The 6,872-nt window shown below is 29.5% G+C and overlaps 1 pseudogene; it reads right to left on the reverse strand.

Moving 5' to 3' along the window:
• Positions 1-729: 729 nt before the first annotated feature.
• On the reverse strand, positions 730-3,928 carry LOC105787998 (probable sodium/metabolite cotransporter BASS6, chloroplastic; annotated as a pseudogene).
• Between the last annotated feature and the right edge of the window lie 2,944 nt (positions 3,929-6,872).

The raw sequence follows: 6,872 nt of genomic DNA on the forward strand, positions 1-6,872 counted from the left end.
GTAATAGTATTCTTGTGTTTGGTTGAATGGAATAAAGGTGTAATAGCATAATGGAAAAAACTAAAATGACTAGAATACCCTTAGCATAAATTTATTTTGGTAAATGATTATTGTTATTGTTATTTAAATTTTAATAAGATTATTATTATCAACAATAAATAATTTAATCATATTTAAACATAATTATTATTAAATATATTATAATTAAAATATATAATTTAATAAAATTCTTAATAATTAATATTCTTATATGAATTTACTCAAATCATAATATATGATCTTGTAAAATATAAACTAACATAATTATTATTAAATATATTTTAATTAAAATATATGATTTAATAAAATTTAAAATAATTATAACTAATAAATTTTTTATATGAATTTGTATAATTTAAAATAATTATTATTACATATAATTTAATAATAATATATAATTTCATAAAATTCTTGATAATAAATTTGCTTATATGAATTTATACAATTTAAAATTATTAATATTAAATATAATTTAATAATGATATATAATTTCATAAAATTCTTGATAATAAATTTTCTTATATGAATTTATACAATTTAAAATAATTAATATTAAATATAATTTAATAATGATATATAATTTCATAAAATTCTTAATAATAAAATCTTCTTATATGAATTTACTAAAATCAAAATATAACTTGAAAATTATATTCTGCATAAATATAATTAAGTTATATTAAGAAAATGTTAGATGAAAATGAAATTCTACATCATAATTCATATGTTGTATAGTTTTACATCATAATTAACTTATATTCTACATCATAATTAACTTATAGAGAACGATGTGAGCAGATCAGCTATAGAGAACGATGCTCCTGTACTTGGTAAATTACTTATCAGTGACCTAAGCAAGGACCACGGTTCTCAGAAATCACCTATTGAGGCCATCATAACTGTAACCAAAAGGGTGAAAAAGAGATTCTAAAGATATAAATAAGGAATGATTATGAACCCTGTGTAACACAATTACAAGGATTTCATTCTATTTCTAGGAGGGTACACACTCCATCTGCCCTACGATGATTCGATTTTTCAAATTTGTATCACAGCATAGGAGGATGGATTCACATATGAAACCCCTTATTCTCCCATTATTCTTTTTTCTTTGCCCAAATCATGACCAGAGCGAAGCCCATCAATGACATGATCACAGTCTGCATATCCCAAAAACAATACAGTTAAATTACGACCAATTCATCTTCACCGGAACTAACTATTTGGAACTTTGAAATAAACATAAAAGAAGAAACTTTGAGAAGATGGAATAAGGGTTGCACAGAATTGTAACGAGCTTGTTAACTGTTATGAACAAAAGCAAATATTCCATCTTTATAGATTCTTCAAGCTACAACAAGCAAATAAGAAACCAACGCCAAAAGGAGCCCCTTTCTTGGGAGTCTCTTATACATAAGCATCTTTTTAACAATTTATGCAAAATGGTATCATATTTTGCATACTATTCCTTTGCGAAAAGGTAACTAAAAACAATAAGGGGGAAAAGGTAAACAAAAAGGCTTACCGAGATAGCTGGAGGCACACTGACAAGTGGATCCTGGAAGAACCTATTAGCAAGTGCAAGCGCCAAAAGACTGCTTTGCATTCCTGCCAAAGTAAAGTAATACATCAGCAATATTGCAAACTAACAAGCGGCAAAAAAAGGGGTCTCACTCTCACCTGTCTCGAAAGATAGTGTTCTTTGCAATGCTTTCACATCAGGTGCTTTATGGAAGAGTGAACCACTGAGGAAATAACCAGCAATGAATGCTGATAAATGGAATGCAACAATGAGCAACGAAACAGTTAAACCAAATGGGGACAAAACCAAATTAATGTTAATAGCAAGGGGCGCTCCAACATAACAAGCTGTATCAAGTACAGAAAGCGGCGGCAGAAATGGTCTCATGGCTTCACAAAGACGAGGGAACAACCTGCAGACATGTTAGACAGATAAGAGATTCTCATAAATATCATCAAGTTCAACATTTGTTTGGGGTTAGAGTATCACCAATTCAAAAGCAATCCTGCAGTAATAGGAGCAATAACAATCTGCAGAATGCTAGAAACCATTCCCACTACATCAACCGACAGTCTTTTTCCAATAAGCAGGAGAGACAACATTGGTGTAACAAAAACAGCAGTAGCAGTAGATAAAGATGTCATAACGATGCTTAATGGAGCTAGTGGTGGATCTGTAAAAAATGTAGCATAATTCGAGAGTTGGGCACCACTTACGCAGGATACCAACATAATCCCTGCACCTGATTCATTGATCCACATTCTATCAGTATAGACTCTCCAGTTTTTAACTCAAGATAGACAACTTCTTTCGTAGCATTGACCACAAAGACAGATAGACCTACCTAAAGGAGTAGGAAGACCAAACACTGTCACAGCAATTATTCCAAAAATATATCCAAGCAGGGGTTTCACAACAAATTGACCAACATAACCAGAAAAATAGCATCTGGCCTTTTAAATGCTTCAATAAAATCCTTCTCACTGGAATTAACCCCCACGGCAAACATCAAAAAACCCAATGCAGGGGCATAATACCTACAAAGAGACCAAATAGTTCAAACATAAGCTAAGATATCAGTCCAAAAGCTCATTACTCTCTCTTATATATAGTGGAACTTATTTTCTTTTCTTTTCTTTTCATTGTACATAACCTTAATTGATTTATCACTTGCATTAGGTTCTGGCCTCAAAAGCTACCCCTACTTCTTCAAATATCAATTAAAACCGAAAACTTGTAATGGATCTTAGATATAAATAAGGTAACAGGAATGAATGAACTAATCCTGATTTTAAAGGGATACACTTGAGAATGAAAATTACAGTTTCCACATCCATTTGTCCTAAAAGAAAGGAAAAGGATTATAATACATAGTGTAGACAACCTATTCATAGAAAGAATCAGCTAATGACCTGCTGGTAAACCATGTGAAAGAAGGCGGATACACAAGAGCCATAATTGTACTAGCAAGGACTAATGAGGCAGAATGGAATTTGATTGCTTCAAAATATCCACTATAGAAGCCTTCTTTTGTTTAACAATCTGAAACAGCACATACAACAAGAACTACTATGAATTTTTGCCCAAAATAGTTGACAATGCCACTGTCTGCAAGTACATATTACAAAGAACACCAAATACTAAAATACAACAGGATCATGTTAGCAAATATAGGATTTGGGTATCAATTATCAAGCATAAAGTTTTGACCTTTGACTGTTAGGTAACACATTATAGCACTTCATAAGTCCATACAGCAAACAGGACAAGCGTGATTATCAAACTATAAGAAAGTACAGTTAAGCTGAAATTTGAACACAGATTATGTTTAACAAAAACATGAGCACCTGATTTGGTTCCGGTTCAAATTCCTGGCCTGGGTCCCTTTCGAAAGATTCTGAAACTTTCTCTGATGCACATTTACACTCCAAAAATTTAGAGCCCCTAACTGTAAAAAAGGAACACAAACACACACACAAAGGATGAAAATGAAATACTTTTAAAACATAACCCAGAAAACCCAGAACATCAAATGGCTAAAAAAACCCAAAAATTAGAGGCCAACAAGAACAAGACTTACACTGAGAAAAGGAACTGAGTGGAACAGGAATATAGGAACTTTGTGGCAAAACTGAGAACTGGACTCGCTTAGGTATATGAAAGCTATTGTTTTGCAAGAAAACATGATTGAATCGTGGACGCTGGATCAAGAACTAAAATACCGATGGAAGAAGAAGCAGAAATCTATGAGGGCAGAAAAAGGAAACGAAAATAAGAAATGGGTAAGGATTCTCTAATCGGCGCTGGATGGAGGAATACCTATTACGGGACCGGGTGTATTAGGCAAGGAACAGATTTAGGACGTAAAGCCAATACACCCAACCAAACATGTTGGTGTAATGGATTAGAGGTGTAATAGCAAATCAATTGTTTAGTTGAATGTAATGGAATAGAGGCGTAATAGTATTCTTGTGTTTGGTTGAATGTAATAAAGGTGTAATAGCATAATGGAAAAACTAAAATGACTAGAATACCCTTAGCATAAATTTGTTTTGGTAAATGATTATTGTTATTGTTATTTAAATTTTAATAAGATTATTAATATCAACAATAAATAATTTAATCATATTTAAACATAATTATTATTAAATATATTATAATTAAAATATATAATTTAATAAAATTCTTAATAATTAATATTCTTATATGAATTTACTCAAATCATAATATATGATACTATAAAATATAAATTAACATAATTATTATTAAATATATTATAATTAAAATATATAATTTAATAAAATTCTTAATAATTAATATTCTTATTTGAATTTACTCAAATCATAATATATGATACTATAAAAGATAATTTGAAATAATTAATATTAAATATATTATAATTAAAATATATAATTTAATAAAATTCTTAATAATTAATATTATTATTTGAATTTACTCAAATCATAATATATGATACTATAAAATATAAATTAACATAATTATTATTAAATATATTATAACTAAAATATATAATTTAATAAAATTCTTAATAATTAATATTCTTATATGAATTTACTCAAATCATAATATATGATACTATAAAAGATAAATTAACATAATTATTATTAAATATATTATAATTAAAATATATAATTTAATAAAATTCTTATTAATTAATATTCTTATATGAATTTACTCAAATCATAATATATGATACTATAAAAGATAATTTGAAATAATTAATATTAAATATATTTTAATTAAAATATATGATTTAATAAAATTTAAAATAATTATAACTAATAAATTATATTATATGAATTTTTATAATTTAAAATAATTATTATTACATATAATTTAATAATAATATATAATTTCATAAAATTCTTGATAATAAATTTTCTTATATGAATTTATACGATTTAAAATAATTAATATTAAATATAATTTAATAATGATATATAATTTCATAAAATTCTTAATCATAAAATGTTCTTATATGAATTTACTAAAATCAATATATAACTTGAGAATTATATTTTGCATAGACATAATTAACTTATATTAAGAAAAGGTTAGATGAAAATGAAATTCTACATCATAATCCATATGTTATATAGTTTTACAATATCAAAAGTTTGAACAATGATTTTAATGGTGAGAAAGAAATCTTGACCCGTTCCCAATCAGACATGAAGGTAAACTAAAGAAAACGATCATTTGAGTTGGATGATCTGGAATTTTACTCAAAGCATCATACCGCTGATCGTCGGTTAAACCTTCAATTTCCCATAAGGCTGAATATAAATTTGAAGCTTTCTCTTCCATCTTTTGATATTCTTCTGACTTCTATTGAACTACCACCTCCGAGGCAATAGTCCTACTGATTTGATCGCCAACGGCCTTGATGTTTTCGGCCAATAAAGTGGCAGCCTCATCAAATGAAGAAGACATATCACGAGCATCAGATTTCTTCTTTCTCTTGTTTGAAGATGAGGAACCCCCTTGGTCTCTATCTCCTAGCGGCTCCGGACCAAAAACATCCATGTCGTCCAAAAAGACGTCAGCTTCGCAGTCATAGAATGTGTTTCTCTCTTCATTCATATCTGTAGGAGGTACATCCTCAGCATTTATTTCTTGAAGAACATCAGCAGCTGATTGAGCATCTTTCCCAGTTGCTCGATCTCTTGCGTATATGGTAGTAAGCTGGTCGTAGTAAGGGAAACTACGATGTTTGAATTGAGCAGCTTCTTTGTGACTCTAAAAAGATAATAAATCATATTAGTTATAAGTTTGGTAAAAATAAGATAATAAAGACTTGAAATAATCTTACCTTTAAATAGGACTCCCAAACCGCATCTTCAGCAACAACGAGCTGCCTATGCTCGTCCCAACCAAAACCGCTATTGTTTTGGCCATTAAGCATGTCATAGACGATTGACCACTCTCTTTTTAGTAACCTAATCCTCGATTCAATATTAGGTTTCGCCTTCAACATTGCATTTGGTAAAACCTTTTGTAGCATTCTTTCCAACTCGTTTAAATAACCGGCTTTGAACCCTAGACAAGATTAAATGTTCCAACATTATGCGAGTCCACCATGCAGAAACCAATGCTGCATCTTCTTCTGGAACCCATTTTCTTTTGGTTCCTCGAGAAGCTTGAGAAGAAGCATTTGGTTCTGGAACACCTGACATAACTATCTTAAGAACAAAAAAAAAACAAATTAGTCCATATTACTATTTTAATATAATGAATCAAAAGGTGAACACTTTATAAAATTATAATTAAGTTCAACATCATGAATCAAAAGCTCCATACCACAAAACAATTTAATAACCCAAACACAAACTATAACTTAAAATTTAAAATTTAAAATTATAACACAAAAAATTTAAAATTTAAAATGAGAAGAAATTAGATTATAATTCAACAAGTTTAGTACAATACAAAAATCAATACAAAAGTTTCACAAAAGTTTCACAAACTAATTTCTAGATGCTTGCCATTCATCAAACATTTGGTTCGCTAGTTCCATCATCCAAGTAGCCCAGGCATCCGATGGATGAATATTTGTGATATTCGGTTCATCGTCATCCACCACATTAGTAGGTAATCCTTCTCCCACCTCCGCTTCAATGGGATCAATACTCATATTCGTTCGAATAAAATTATGGAGCAAACAACATGCAATAATAATTCTATTGTGTACCCTTACAGGATAGAACGATGGACTCCTAAGTATTCCCCATCTAAGTTTTAATAACCCGAAGCATCTCTCAATAACATTACGTGCTGAGGCATGTTTCAT

Source organism: Gossypium raimondii, chromosome 2 (assembly GCF_025698545.1).
Source record: "Gossypium raimondii isolate GPD5lz chromosome 2, ASM2569854v1, whole genome shotgun sequence".
Lineage (NCBI taxonomy): Eukaryota > Viridiplantae > Streptophyta > Magnoliopsida > Malvales > Malvaceae > Gossypium > Gossypium raimondii.